Source organism: Festucalex cinctus, chromosome 3, assembly GCF_051991245.1.
Source record: "Festucalex cinctus isolate MCC-2025b chromosome 3, RoL_Fcin_1.0, whole genome shotgun sequence".
Taxonomy (NCBI): Eukaryota; Metazoa; Chordata; class Actinopteri; order Syngnathiformes; family Syngnathidae; genus Festucalex; species Festucalex cinctus.
This window is the reverse complement of record NC_135413.1, coordinates 11,291,792-11,307,720: the sequence shown is the minus strand read 5'-3', so window position 1 is coordinate 11,307,720 and position 15,929 is coordinate 11,291,792.

Below are 15,929 nucleotides of genomic sequence, written 5' to 3'. Positions count from 1 at the left end.
TAAGACTCACCCGAGGCCCAATTAGAGCCCTCACGGCTTCAATGGGAGCCTTCTAATGGCGCATAATGCAAAATGCCAACATTCCTGCGCTATAAAGGCAACATTGATTAATGAAGAGCACTTTGCGATAGCGTGTAAAAAGATGATGTATTAATCCTCTGCCCTTACAGATGGCTCAAGCCTCCTGACAACCGCTATTCTGTCGAGACACTGTTAGCACGCATAATTATGCTAATTAAGACCTAATTAAGCGCTAATTCTTTGGAGAGACGCTTTCTTTGGCTGGAATTTAACACGACTCAGCATTTAGCACTTCTTATGGAAGCTCAACCCCCCCCCGTGATTCATTTGTAGTCCTCCTTTTGGTTTGTTATACGGTGTAGATACAGTACAGTCAGGGTGGTCAAACAATGATGTAAAATAAAGACCAGAGTTGAGGGAGAATGGGCCTGGAGCCAAATAGTAAAACAAAATAAAAACGAGAGAGCTGACTGCATTAGCATGGACGTGGAGTTAAAGGAAATATATGATGAGTTGAAAAGTGCTGCATTGCAGATTTTTTTTGGACATATTTAGTGTTAACTGTTGCATCACTTTCATGTTTCTCAAAATCTGGGGGCAGGATTTGATGACATCATTTTGCATCTACTTTAAGTAAAATGAAAGGAAAATCAATGTTTAACAGGCAGCATGTGTAAGTTGTTTATTTTGAAAGGTATTGCTTTAAAATTACTTTTAGATCAGAACTTGTGGCATGTTTACTGTTTTAACTCAAGTGGTGTCTTGAGATTCGGGATGTAATGATAAGTAACGATATCATGATATGATATTAAAACTGCCACAATATCGTCGTTGTCATGTTCACGATATTTAAATGCAACACATCTGTTAAAAAAGTCAAGCTGATTTCCATTTGTGTAGTTCTAGCACCCTCTGGTGGCTAGGTTTTTAGTGCAGTTTAATTTTCACAAGGCATGTTTTTTGGCCCTTATACGTTTAAAATCCACGCTAATTATCAGATGAAGGGGAAAAAAATACGCTTGTGAACTGAGTGTGTGGAGTAAGTGCCTCAATACATATATTTATAGATTTTTATATATAATATTTTTATATTTTTTACTGCTTTATGAACATAAAATTGTTTTGTTTTTTTTAGTATGAGGTTTTGTTTTTTGTTTTTTACAATATTGTGACTTTTTCTATATCGCCAGCCCTTCCCCCACCCCCGACAATATCGTGATAATTATTGTATCGTGGCCTTCATATCGTGATATCGTATCATGATGTTTGGATATCGTTCCATCCCTACTTTAGATACGAGTTTAATTTGTTTTGTGACCACACTCATATCATCTTTCCCCACATTGTTAGATGTTAATGAGACAAATGACACACTAATGTGTTGACAAAGATTATGAAAAGGTCCATTCAATTGAATTGAAGGTATACACCTTAATCATGTTGATTAAAAAAAAAACAGTGCGCATGTAAAAAGATCATGTGGTGTTGAAGAAAACTTCCAGCATGCAGTGTTTATTGTAATGATGCAGTGGTTGGGTTGAGTGACAGACAGGTTGGTGGGTTGCGTCAGACGACTTACAGTGATCCAGTGTGCGTGTGTGCGTGCGTGTCCATGTGTGTGTGTGTTTTACAGTGACTCACAGCTCATTAAAACACAGCCATTCCAAACTTGACATGACATCTGTCACCAGGGCCATCATCACAGGTCAGGCCTCTTGACCTGTCCCCAACCCCCCGTGCCTTCTCTCTGTCCCCATCCCGCCGCCACCCTCGCTCACATGGAACATTTGGACCTTGTTTAGGTTTTATTGTGATGAAACTGGGATCAAAATCTATATGAATGGTAAATGAACTGCTTTTTATGTAGCGCTCTATTTATCTTCACCATGTGGTGCCTAAAGCGCTTTACAATGCCTCACATTGACCCATTCACACGCACACACCAGTGGTCGACTGTTGCCATGCAGGGCTCTGCCAGGTCGACTGGGATCAAATCGGGGTTCAGTGTCTTGATGCTCAAGGACATTTCAACACGGTCACAAGGGCTGAGGATCGAACCCACAACCCCACGGTTGGCAGATGACCACTCTACCACTGAGCCATGCCGCCCGGAAGCCAAAGATGTGAGTAACAAATAATGCAGGAGAGGTGCTTCATTTGTGTGTTTGGGAAAAGAAATGCTTTGATACAATTTTAGGGCCACGTAGAATTTTTTTTTTTTTAAGAGAGACGGGGCAAATGATGAGAAAAAAAGTAGCAAATTTGCCACTTTTTAATGTGATGAGGAAAAAAGAGGGCAAATTGGGTTCTTTTTTTCTTGCGTTGTGCGGCTGTTTGTGTCAAGTGTAGTGCCGGCAGAAAGGAAACGCATATGTCACACTACACAAGTCACAGTTTGCAAAATGTCTATGGTGGAAGAACAACTTAAAATGTACTTTTTGGTCGGGTTTTCAAACAAGGAGATACTAATTGCTTTAGCAGAGATTAACAATATCATAGTTACTAGTTTATAAAGTGCCAAATTTGCCACTTTTTTTTTTCGTCATATTGCCCCCACCCTCTAAAAAAATATATATATTTCTACGTGGCCCTAATACGCCGTCGTACTTTGAAGATTTAAGTAAAAAGCATCAGATAAGATTATGCTCTGTAAGTGTCAAATCAATCCTTTATGTTGGTCTATGATTATTTTCACAATTCAAGTGCTTATTCTATCTTAAATTTGATCCTGTAGCGGAAACCTAAATTTCAACCCCTCTGGCTTACCGGTAGCTAAATAAATACTGTCGCAGAGCAAACAGATGCAATTTTGTGCAGTGATTTTTTTTTTCTTTTTCTTCCCGGCACTTGTGTGTATATATGGCGGAGCAGTTTGTTTTGGGGCAGATAATGAAGTGTGCCGCTGTGAGGGAAGTGTGCGGGGCCCTGCCAAAGCTTAATTAGAGATTCATCTACTCTTATATATCACGGTTAGTGTGTGTCAACAAGCTGCCATGCATCAGCTGCTGCCACAGAAAGCTTTATGGCTCAAACTTGCCGTTGGTGTGTGCGCGTATGCGTGCGTGTGTGTGTGTGTGAAAATTAAAGAGCAATAATTAATGGGAGGTGCGGAAATTTAGCACCTGTTTCAATCTTTGTTAGTAATGACATCTCCCTGTGTGTGTGCGTGTACACATGTGAGTGCAATGTGTGCGGGTGCGTGCGTGTAAGGGTGACATCTAGATAAACAAAACGAGTGCAAATGTGGCCCTCATTCTGACTGGGTGTAATAAAGCACATAAATAGCGTACGGTGAACAAGTTAGGGAGCGCTACATTCAATCACCAAAGCAAGCAGACCTTCCTGAATTACCTGACCTAATGCTGAATTAAAACATTGACCCAGCAGGCTTCACACTCTTAACCGTGGCTTGAAACTATGCTTTGAAACCCTAGCCTGGGCTGAAAACCTAAATTTAAACCCAAACTGCCGCTTAAAACCCAACTTTGAAAAAAATAACACATAAGACCCTAATTTGAAACCCCAAACATAGGTTTAAACTTTAAACCTTTAAACTTTAAAGCCTCCTTTAAAACCCTAGCCATAGTTTAAAACCTCAACTCAGCCTCAAAACCCTAATGTGAAACCCTATCAGCATGGCTTAAAACCCTAGTTTGAATAGGAGCCTAACTAAGTCTTACTTAGAACATTTCAACATTTCAGTGAATTCTCAGCATTTCAGTTCTGTGTCAGCTATCTGGGATTTACTTGCAATGTCAACACAAGTGGCGCACAGTGTTTTCTCCTCAGATTTTTCCATTTTGTCAAACATATATTTCATGAAAAATGATAAGCCTTACAATCAGTGAAATCCGAGAAATAGAAATGCCCAATATAAATACTCATTAGGCATGATTTTTTTAAATAGCATTTATGACACTTTTTTTTAACACACTTTTGAAAGACTACAAACATTTAAACATAACTCATATAATATTTTGAAAGCCAGAGTAAGGGCAATGGGTAAGAGAAAATATTGTATAGTGTTGCAGATCCCTGTGTCTGCCCTAAACAAATCCCAAAACATATCATCTCACAATATGCATCAATAATCATGCCCAAAGATGAACATTACAAAATGAATCTGTAGCCTTTGCTTTTTGTGTGCATAAAAAGAATAGGAAAGTACAGAGACATTCAATTGCTTTAGTACCTTTTCATCAAAAAGTATGAGTCCATGAGGCTGAGCTTGAAATCACTGACATGTATACAGTATATTACGGGATAGCCGGTATCCCGTACATGCCCATGCAAGCCATTGAAGCCATAGGGCGGCCATCTTACTCCTTCCATCTCTCGAGTAGACTACTGTATGAACTGTATGTATACGTTCAAATTAGACATATATAGCTCGTAGGCCAGCTGATCCTTCCGCTAGAAGTTGTTTGCCTTTTCGAAGGCGGAAGGATCAGCTGGCTGCAGTGCGTCAATTAGCCGTCTACAGGGCGCCGCGCAGTGATACGAACGAACAGAAAAGTAGTGGCTGGCGGTAATTTTGTCTGACTTTTTTCAGAAAAGAGTATTGTGATGGAAATGTATCACTCTTTTGAACACAAATAGTTTTTAGAAGAAAAACGCTTTTATTTCCGAGACCCCAGCCAGCTTGCTGGACTATTTTCCTCTCGTCCAACACCGGACCAGAACGCGTGTCACAGAACACTGTTGGGGGTAAGTCAGTGATGATCGCACACACCTCGAATTTGAGATTCATGTCAAAATATCCGAACGATCCCTTTAAGGCAAATTGTAAATTGTCTGAAGTGCTGTTGTTTATGTTTAACAAATTTAAAACATCATAAATCATGTTCCAGTTTCAATACTGTAAATGCAGGCAGGGGACACCCTGGATTGGTTGCAAGCCAATCGCAGGGCACACAGAGACGAACAGCCAACCACATTCACAAGCACACCTAGGTACAATTCGGAGCGCCCAATTAACCTGCCTTGCATGTCTTTGGAATGTGGGAGGAGACCGGAGTACCTGGAGAAGACCCACGCGGGCACGGGGAGAACATGCAAACTCCACCCAGGAAGGCCGGAGCCTGGATTCGAACCGGAGTCCTCAGAACTGGAAGGCGGACGTACTAACCACTCGACCCCACCGTGCTGCCCCTGTTTTCACTCTACTTCTTTCAAATTTACACCATATTAAACACAATAGCTGCCATCTAGTGGCCAAAAGTGGAATTATAGACAAAACAATAAAATTCAGTTATAGAACTGGACCAAAAAATGTTTGCAAAATTGTGGGACTACAAACCCAGAAATGGAGGCAGAATTACTTTATTCTGGCATCTTTTGTTGTTTCTGTGTTAAGCTAACCCCGGGTTTTCACCGGATGCGGTTGCGGTGCGGTTGCGGTGCGGTGCGTCTTGACTGCGTGCTCCGGACGGGTCATTTTTTTTGTCAATCCACATCGGCTCCGCACAGCTGCGGTCCGGCAGCTCCGTCGCCGCCCACTTCCCAACGTGTCTCGCGGGACCGCGCGCGCGCGATCATGTGGCATTTCACAACGACAAACATACAGAAAGTCTGTGCTCAACAGAGAAGCAGAAAGAGAGGTGGACTTCTTTTGATTTAACCTTTTCTTCTTCTTCTGCTATGAGATTCCATGCAGCATCCTTTTTTTGGTTGTCCTTATAAAAAGGATGTGCCGTGTCATATATTATTTTGTGGTTTTCCACCTCCAATATAAACCTCTCCTCGTCCATGTTCGCTGGTGTCTAAACCGTGAATGAGCACATGGCCCGGCGACGCCCACGTCACGTTTTGCTGAAAAACTTGCGAAATAGGAGCTGGCGAGTGTTTTATTCTGAGAGGTAACCGGAAATTTATTTTGAAACTGCGTCGGTCTTCCTGTCCCGCTCGATGTGTTTTGTGCTAGCTTGCCATTTGCCGGAGGCCTACCGCTGCGGCGTCCGGCAAAAATAGAAAATAGGCTATCCTTGCGGAAGGCCTGCGGCACGCCGCAGCTGAGACGCAGTCGACACGCAACGCACCCGCAAGCGGTGTAAACTGCAACATTCGAATGAATGGAATCTAATTGCTTGCGTCGCCGGACCGCACCGCAACCGCACCGCAACCGCATCCGGTGAAAACCCGGGGTAAGAATAATGAAAGTGGAGTTAGCCCACACAATTTCTCTGTGGCTCATGTTTACTTTTCATAAACGTAAACATGACTTCTTTGGGAATTTTCGACTGTGCCACTGTCTGATTTGGTTGAGCGTAGCAGAAGCTCCTCGGATAGGTGAACCTGCCCGAAACTTATGAAAGGAGACAGACATCAAGTGAAGGAATGTGTTAAACGTGACCAAAGCTGCGTTGACTGTAAAGTGCTGTCGTGGGCAACATGAGCAGAAGCCTGCGTACCGTTCCAAAGTCAACTTGACCAAAAAAGCGCATTGTTTTCACCCCCCTTAAAGAAGTCACAACGCATGTCACTCACGGAGGATAGCCGCTCAGCATTTTCGCCGACTTTTTCTGTCGGCCTTGCAAAAACAAAACATCACTAATGTCTGTTGGAGCAAGCATGACCCCCACCACCATCGTTGCCCCCCCCCGCCCCCACAATTCCATCCCTGTCACAGTTGCTCATTCCTAGCCGGCGTCAGAAGGGATGAACGCGTGTTTGAGAGGATGCGCGTCTCTCGGAGAGGAAGGCCCGAGCACCCGAGGGCAACGTGCTAACGTGGGACTAGATTGGCGGGGAATGTGTGTGCGTGTGTGCGCGTGTGTTTGTCCATTGAAATGCCATGAATCAAATATAATACAAGAGAATGTAAAGAAATAAAATGGTTCTATACAGTGAAACTTCAGTGCGTGCTGTAGTATTTGTGTTAGCTGTGTGCCTTTAAGGGGCGTGGCCTTGTGAATGACATCAAGCAGGTTAGACCCAGGTGTGGCCAAAAGCTTTCTGCAAGTCTTTTCAGTTTGCTTTTATCATTGCTCTCCTTGCCAATATGTATTACATTACTTAATTTTGTTATTTTTTCCACTTCTTTCTCCAAACTAAAACAATTAACATAATGGCTTGCAAATATTCACACAGTAACTAAAAATGCTCTTTGAAAATACCGTTTTACCCCCTATGTGGCCACCACCTGTTTTTTCAAGTGTAAAATGACAATTTCTCCTTGTGAGTGTTACCTTTTTTTTTTTTAAATCCATTTTAAAAAATCCATTACATTCTTAACAAGATGATGAATCTTGGGTAAAGAAAAAGAAGTCAGTTTCCTACAGATGCCATTATTTTTGTATAATTCTCTGAAATTCAAGTAACTCAAGTAAATTACGCATGTAATTCAAGTAAGTATAAGAAAAATGTCACTTTTCCACTAATTAGCATTACTTTTCATAGGATATCCTCCTAAATTCTTCTAATGGAGTTTTAAAGGCACTTATTTCCTCAATGCTGCCTTTCAAGTCTTTTCCACTAATTAATACGACTTTTTCGTCCATAGGCCAAATGCTATTAAATTCTCTGCCCCTCCCCTCACATCCGCCGTCATTTGCCATTCTCTTCCTTCCACGTTGGGCCTGCCTGGCCAGGCCGATGCATGCTGACAGGCCCGAGCTGCGTGCGTACACGCTGGCTGGCTGACTGACCGACTGCTCTTTTTGACTTTGCGAATGTGTGTGTGTGCGTGTGCGTCCTACGCGGCCAGGCTTTGCGAGAGCTCTGATTTTTGTGGCAGGCCTGTCAGATCTCTCGTCCCTCCACGCCAGATCAATGCCAGCGCCGTGCAAGTGGCGGCGTGTGATGAGAGCCACCCGCCCCCTCTGACGGGTGCCCGCCAACGACAGGGAATATGTTCTTTCCGAGGAGCAAGCTGGCAGCGGTTGAGTGACGGACACACAACACACACACGCCTACACATTTTAGTGACAAACTAGAAACAGGAAGTACTTCACTCATAAATGCTTCATACAGTAAAGTCCACAACATTAGGTGCAAAATAATAGGACACCTACTGTATATATAATAGACGGTAAACCCCCCACCATTGCAGGTTGCAGGATTGCAATCCCACTATTTTGCTGAATTTTTTTTCATTTATATACAGTCGATGTAACTCTATTTTGTTTGGTCTCCCGTTTACATTAGGAACAATTCCACAGTCAGCTCTTATATGGTGCTACACTATCATGACACTCTATATTTGACAGAAGAAGTGTGATAACAGGAAGCATTTCAAGCTCAGCCTGTTTTTTGCTGAAGATTATTGAATGTGAATTCCTGTATCTTGCTTTTAAGGCCTACAGAAAGTGACAGCTGTATGTTTGTTTTATAATCATCTTTGGGTATGATTGTTTATGTATATTGTTGTGAAGGGTTAAATTTGGTAGTTTGGAAAATCGGGATTTTACCATAGATGCATAGACGGATCGGAACACTGTGACTATAACAATGTGTATCCAAAATATTTGCCTTATGCATTGCTATTGACGGACCTGTCGCCTTGAGGGTCCGTGCCCGCCCTCGCAGTCAGCGATGCCCGCCCTAGCAATTTGCTTCGCCAACTATTCCTCCTATCAGTCACATAAACTTGCGCCTTCTGTTTCAAGTAAAGCATGGCGTGCCAGCCAACCACATGCCTCTTTTCTAGTTTGGCTTTGCTTGACAGCTAAGGCTAGCAAATGACAATCGGGATCGGGATGGGTAGGGTGGGTGGTCACGCGCGCTCCCGAGATGCACGTTAGCCAAATCTACTTCCGGGTTGGATAGTGTGCGTTCGTGGGCCAGCGCGGGCCCAAACACTGAGCAGTGAGCACGTCGTGCCGCTTTAATGGGAGCCACCAAACGCCAAACCTCGATCCAGGATGACACAGTTGACATCACTGGGAATCCCGAGTCCACTGGTTACGTTTACAAGTGAGTGGCAAACTTTTATTTTAATTAGTCAAGCCACACAGCACGGATTAATTGTAGCAATACACAGTATGCTAGACCCAAGCAGTCACACATACACAACAACAACTATGGAGCATAAAATTATTTATCACTAAAGCAGTTGCAGTACAATGTGAGTTGAATTCTCTTTTTTTATTGCCAAGTTTGTTCATGTTGATGACTGTCACTAAGTTCTAATTTTAAAAAAACAGCACTTTACACATCCTTTTGGATTGATATTCTGCTTAGTTTTTTACTGAACCCATATGTTGTTTCTGTATATCATCGACATAACTCAATCTTATTTCTAAATCACTTTAAAACATCAATTGCTGCATACAAAGTGCTGTGCATGGAATAGAAATTAATCTTTTATTAGACACAAGTGAAATAAAATAACACAAAATCAAATTAATTAGAGTAAATATAAGTAGATAAGTATACACGCAAATAAAATTAATACTAAAAAAGAAATCTGTATAAGTATAGAAATAAAATAACACAAAAGGCACATACAGAAGGCACCATAAAAAAAAGTGAAATGATGTGAAGTCTCATGCTGACTCAAAGATCAAAGAATAGAGATGTCTGGCAAAAACAATGAGAAATTTTGTCCATATCGTACAGCCCTAATCCAACACGCAAATGAAGGCAACTGCTAGCCAATTCCAGATAGAAGGGGCTGGGTTGCAGTCATTCATTCGGACATAGTTGTTTATAGAAGTGAAGAGTGGATTTGTTTCAAATGAACTTTTGAGTTGAATAAATGCAAAATGAACTACACATTTTTTTCAGTTTGTCTCTTAGATTTCAGAATGAACTGCCGCTTTTCAGTGACAGAAAATATTTCTGAGCACTTTTGCAGTTGTTACAATGCCGCTGTTCAATCTGATGAACATTAGATTTAGGTTGATGAAGTGTGCCCCCCCCCCCCCCCCCCCCCCAAAAAAAAAGGTAATGCCCCCCCTACAATTTCTTTCTGGTGACGGGTCTGTCTCATAATATGTTATGTCTTTCAACATGTTTGTATTATTTTAAGTGTGGTTGAAGATCTGACAATAGCAGTTAACAAATGACAACAAATAATATTGCACAGTGTTTACGGTAAACAAATATTTGTTTTTCTAAACTAACAGTTAACTTATTCTCTCACAGTCACGCATCAATAATAATCCCCTACAAAGCAGGATTACAGTAGATAACAATAAGGTTCAATCATTTTCAACAAAAACTAGGCTGTGCTGAACTACGCTACTTACATTTGCATTCTTCTTTCAGCTTTACACTGTTTGTGATCGAAATATACAGGACAGTCAAACCAAAGTAGTTATTAACTGTTCACAAAATAAACCGGCAAACAGCAGGACTGTGAACCTGGAAACTGCATTCGAGGTGATTTACTGTACTTCAGGTTTTGAGCATAAACACCAGCCAATCAGGGGAGAGTATAAACGAAGTGCGCATCTTGAAATCAAGGTGCATTATGGGTAATTCAAGGTGCATTATGGGTAGTTTTTAGGTAGGTGAAGCTACCAAACGGTCATTGAAAATGAATTGGATCCAATGGAATCAGCTCTGATAGAAACATTCCAACCGCTGGAAAGTTGCTGTTTTTTTTATTAACATGCATAGCATGTGGTTTACTGACATCAGGGAAGTTGACTTGCAAGCTTTAAAGTGTACAGGTACGCAATTGTCACCACTCTAATCTCCGCCATTCAAATTGATAGGGTTGTTGGTAGCCTGGTTTTTTTCCCCTCGCGCATGCGCAAACTTAATGTGCACTTTGCTTATAATATATGAGTACAAAGGAAAAAAGGTAATCTTTTGAAGAGCAATTTTGGGGTGTGTATAACACATGAGAGTATTATTTAAAAAAATGTTTTGTACAGATGATCCTTTATTGTACAAAATGCTACCAAATGATTGATTTTTTTTTTCTTTTTACATCACTATACATCTCTACATTACATTTGTACAGTATACTGTTTAGAAATGGCGAACATGCACACAGCCCAGCGCTTATTTTCCTTCTCACACAAGGACCATTTTTCTTCACTGCCGCAACAGGAGAATATACTTGCACTGTCAGAATGCCGCTTCGAAAAATAAAATAAAAAACTGCACTTTCTGCATGAAAGCAGCTCGCACTGATAGAATGAAAGCCACGCAATAAATTCCCCCACGACACATTTTTCACAGGGCGGGGAAGCCAGATGCAGGCGGGACGGCAACAGGGCGAAGCAGTTAATGCATGGCACCAAAAAGCCATAACACTAAGTAGACGCTGCCCACTTAAATCTTTACATTCTTCATTCACTTTAGCTCACTAAACACGACAGTCCCCGTAGGCAAGTAATGAATAATCATTAGCGAAAGGTCCACAAATTATTGATGTAAAATAAGCAATGATTCTTTTTTTTTTTTTTTTTTTTTTTTTTTTTTGGTGGCGCAATTTATAGCCATTAACAAGTAACTTGCAATCCAATAAATGTCAGCACAGCTTTCAGTTAATTAAAGGGAAAGATATTATACAGTAATGCAGGGTGGCGTTTATATCTCGATTTCCACAGACTGCAATTTACTGCCCGGGCCTTTATTTGAAAGGAGCCACAAATAATGGCCATTAAACCGTCACCAGACGGACAGGGGATCACATTAATGAAATTAGATAAGGTGGGATGGCGATACGCCACTGGAGGCTCTCTGGAGACAGGGACACGCATGTGCATGTGCATGTATGTTTGTGTATGTGTGTTCCACCTGCTTTTGTGTATCCGCTGACCTGCTCGACTTGTGTGCTCACCTCCTCTTGTACTTTGTCCAAACACCAGCAGGAGTCCACTTGGGTGCGCAACATGAAGGTCTGCCACCTCATCAGTCCGACTGGGGCCATCAACATGGCGCACACACACACACGCAGAGTGGCACGTCTCTCCCACTAACAGGGAGGTGTCACTCGGGGAGGCAGCTGCAGTCGCTGGTGTGACGGCTCGCCTCAAATCAGAGACCCTCGTCCCCGTCAACAGCAACCTGGCCCCCAGGCTACCCGTGACACACAGTACCCCCCCCTCCCGAACTCACCCCCTCACCCCCTCAGCTCCATGCACACTCAGATTTGAGAAGTCGGCTCGTTTCAAAATGGTTTAAAAAAAAATAATAATAATAATAAATAATAATAATAAGCAGTTCATTTAAAAAGTCTACACACCCTGTCCAAATGTCAGGTTGTTAAGATAAAAAAAATTCTTCCACTAGTGTTGTTACCAATAATATGTACAAGTTTTTCATATTTATTCACAAGTGTGCACATCCTCTTTTAACTGGAAGATGTAGCTTTATTCAGAGTTAGTCAACCATGTTCAAACTCATGTTAAATGTGAGTCAGCACACATACTTGCTGCCATTTAAAGGTCCTGTGATTAACCCCAAATAAAGTTCAGCTGTTCTACTAACGTTTTCCTGCTAACACTGACTGCTACTTGTCCAACATGCCTCACTGTATGTGTATTGTTCTTTTGATGATAAGCAGTGATGAAATAATGGCCCAGAAAATAAACCTGCATGACGATATTTAAAAAAAATAATAATTATTATAAAATATCAAATAAAATCAGTATGTTATAGTCTGATAAAACACAGGCACATCCCAGAGGGTGTGCACACATGTGCAATCACTATTTTTTGTAATTTGGTTGTACAGGTTTGAGGTCAGATTAACGGTGAAAAGGTTTTTGAAATGATTTATCTCAACGTCAACATTTTTTTTAAAAATCATAAAAACCTGCAATTTGAACAGGGGTGTGTAGACTTTTTCTATCCATACTGTAGTATATAGAGTGTGCAGTGAGGTTTCCATGGGCCAAATTTGACCCATGACTACACCAAAATGACTTTAGAATTTGTAAAGGAGGGTGTCTTGAAACTGTGAACGTGTCCAGGCCATAAACATGTGTACGGCATTTCTTATGAGACGGGAGGGAGGCTGTTTACAAGGAAGCTTGAAACACTTCAGAGAACTGCCTATGATCCCACCACATTTGCAGACGTCGCCTTGAACATACACCTGTTGTTCTGTGAAGGGTCACTGGGGGATCTCGAAACAGTGAACAAGTAAAAATAAAAATACAAAACACAAGGTCAGAGGTTGCCTGCTCATTTTAATCTATTTTTAAAGATCTACACTATATTTAGTTATTTAGTATAGACAGTTCTCATGAGAACATTCTTGACCTGAGTCAAGATTGAAAATGAGCATTAAGCTTCACGACATGACACAAATATTGTGACTGACATTGATGGCACCATGAACTGCTTTCTTTGTGTATCCGATTTGTTTGTGCAGGCAGCAGAGACAAGGCGGCCCTTGTTGTGCATCGGACAAGGTGCCGATATCCAAGTCATGTGACGTTGACTTCTTGTCTGCCTGTCAAATGGCAAGTGAAGGCCCATCGATATCGGGCGGTGCTGGCATCCTCCGCTCGCGTCTTCTCAAACGAGCAGAGAGCGACATCTTCATTCATTCATTCCTGATGCTTGTTTGGTACATAAGAAGGTGAATGTTAAAAGCTAAGAAATATCAAACCATACATATTATTGACTAATTCATTTCCTCTCTATTTAATTTTGTTTTTGTTTTTTTTTTTGTTTTTTGGAGCTTTTGATAAGTATGAACCATATTGGACAACTTTAACATTTTATGAAGTTTAGTTAAAATGGACTGTTGCCCCCTCATTGTACCCAGCCAATTAAAAATAAAATCAACAAATAAATATCATTAATAGAAAAGATGATGTTAAAATTCCATACAGTTCTAATATAGTGGAATAAAAACCATAAAGAAATACATTTTTAAAAATGGCACCATTTATAAGAAAGAGCAAAAATGAATGGCTCACTATTTGGCAAGATCAAGTCTTAAAGTGTTTAACAACAATTTTAAAGTATTTATTAGGCCTTAGCAAGTGGATCCTTATTTTAAGTGACGTCAAAGTACAATACAAAAATCAGGTAGCCTTTTGCAATATGGGTAGTCATAAAAATATAGTTACAAAATGGATTTGCATTGGAAGTATTTGTTGGCTCGCTATTTGCCAAATTGAGGCTCACTGTGTCCATTTTGTTTAATCTCTGATCTTGCTGTTATTACGAGCTTCACTACATAACAGAAACATTATTAATAAGTGTATATTATATAACAAATGACCAAAGTGGAAAGCTCACAATTTGGTAAGATGAAGTATTAAATATTTTTAACAACATATCATTTATGAACATAAAAAACACAGAATGCTTACTGTAAAATAATAGCAAAGTATGTATTCAGATTTTATTTGCTGCTTCCAGTCTTGTCATGTTTTATTTTATTGCGCTTGAAAAAAAAAAAAAGTTTCGTTGACTAACTATGTGTGCTTAGGGCAATGTTGTTGTTTTTTATTGGCCAACACTGCCCCCCTGTGGCAGGATGAAGCATGTACCAGACATTTTGGATTATTTGAGCACAACGTCCAACAAATATATTGAACTCCCAGTTCAGGATCCCAAACTAATGCCTGAGACTTGAGTCAAATGAGTACACACAACAGTTGAGTCTCACATGCATGCAGTCCGCTTAACATTTGTCATTGATCAGAGCCCGCAGTCTAATTCATTTACCAACTTGTTATTCCACACATTGATCAAGTTGTCCTTCAACCTTCGCCACCCACCTCCACCCTCCGCTGTTAATTATATGCAAAGATAGAAGATGTTGTCATTATTGCGCCTAATCTACGTAATGAGATGCCTTGTAGTAAAGCAGCAGGCCAGTGTAGAGGTCAAACCTGTGGACCTACGGGTCAAATTGGCCCATGAATGACGAGTTCTTCATTAGATGTGACAAACAGATTAGCATTATTTGGGATGCTTTCCATTTTTTTGCTACAATGATATTAAAGGTGCAAAGAAGGAAACACATTTTGTGCCTGCTCCCAGCCTTGTGCAAGTCTACAATCTTGTCTTGTCTCGACAGTCCAGACATTGGAAGCTCATCTCAACACACATGACCAGTTATGATTGGGATTGACTGCAGAGAATTCTATATTTTTTGGGTTGTGTAAGCCTTGAAACACATGGTCTAATTTAAAAAGAACACTATTTCAGTGCTAAAACTACAGTAAAGTCATAGCATTGATAAAGCACCTGAATTGCATCCATTGATTTGCATGTAAATTGACCAATACATTATGTATTGAACACAATCACAATCAGCCTTATGTATTATACATATCAAATGCATGCCGGCTGATTGTGATTGTGTTCATTCATAGGTGATTTTAACTGTGGCGATGTTTTCATGTTGTGATATTCAAAGACACCACTAGAGGACAGCAACGCTCTATAAACTACGAAACGGTCATCCAAAAGTTCTTGAAGATGGTGATTGGTGGGTGACACAGAAAACGACCTCAGATTTAAAATGAGCCACTGAGAACTAGAGTGGTTCATTTCAGGAGAGAGATTTAAAAATGTTATGGGAGCTACTAAATTGATGGTGTTAACAGTGGTCAAAGTCCAAATATCTGTGAAATCTCATGAAAGATAATAGATAACTGATTATGTAACGTAATATATTTTTATGTTGTTGGTATTTAGTCAAATGAATGATATTTTTGATTGATTAAGAACACAGACTAATGCAAGGATTTTTATTAAATTTTCTCTATAATAAAATACATTTGATCACATGACATCACCTTTACTGACACAGGATTATTCACACAATCAATACATCTTTTCTTAATGGAGACATGTTTTTTTTTCTTCTTCATTAAAATACTCGAGAATTATCATTATTTTTTTCCACCCTCAAATTTGAGCTGAAAATCAACCTGTGAGAGGGAAGTCATGTTTTGTGGCATCACCCCACCCCCTCTACTGCGGGGTGTGTTGAAGCTGGGCCTTAAAAGGAACTTTTTGTATACAGTAAATTCTGTAGA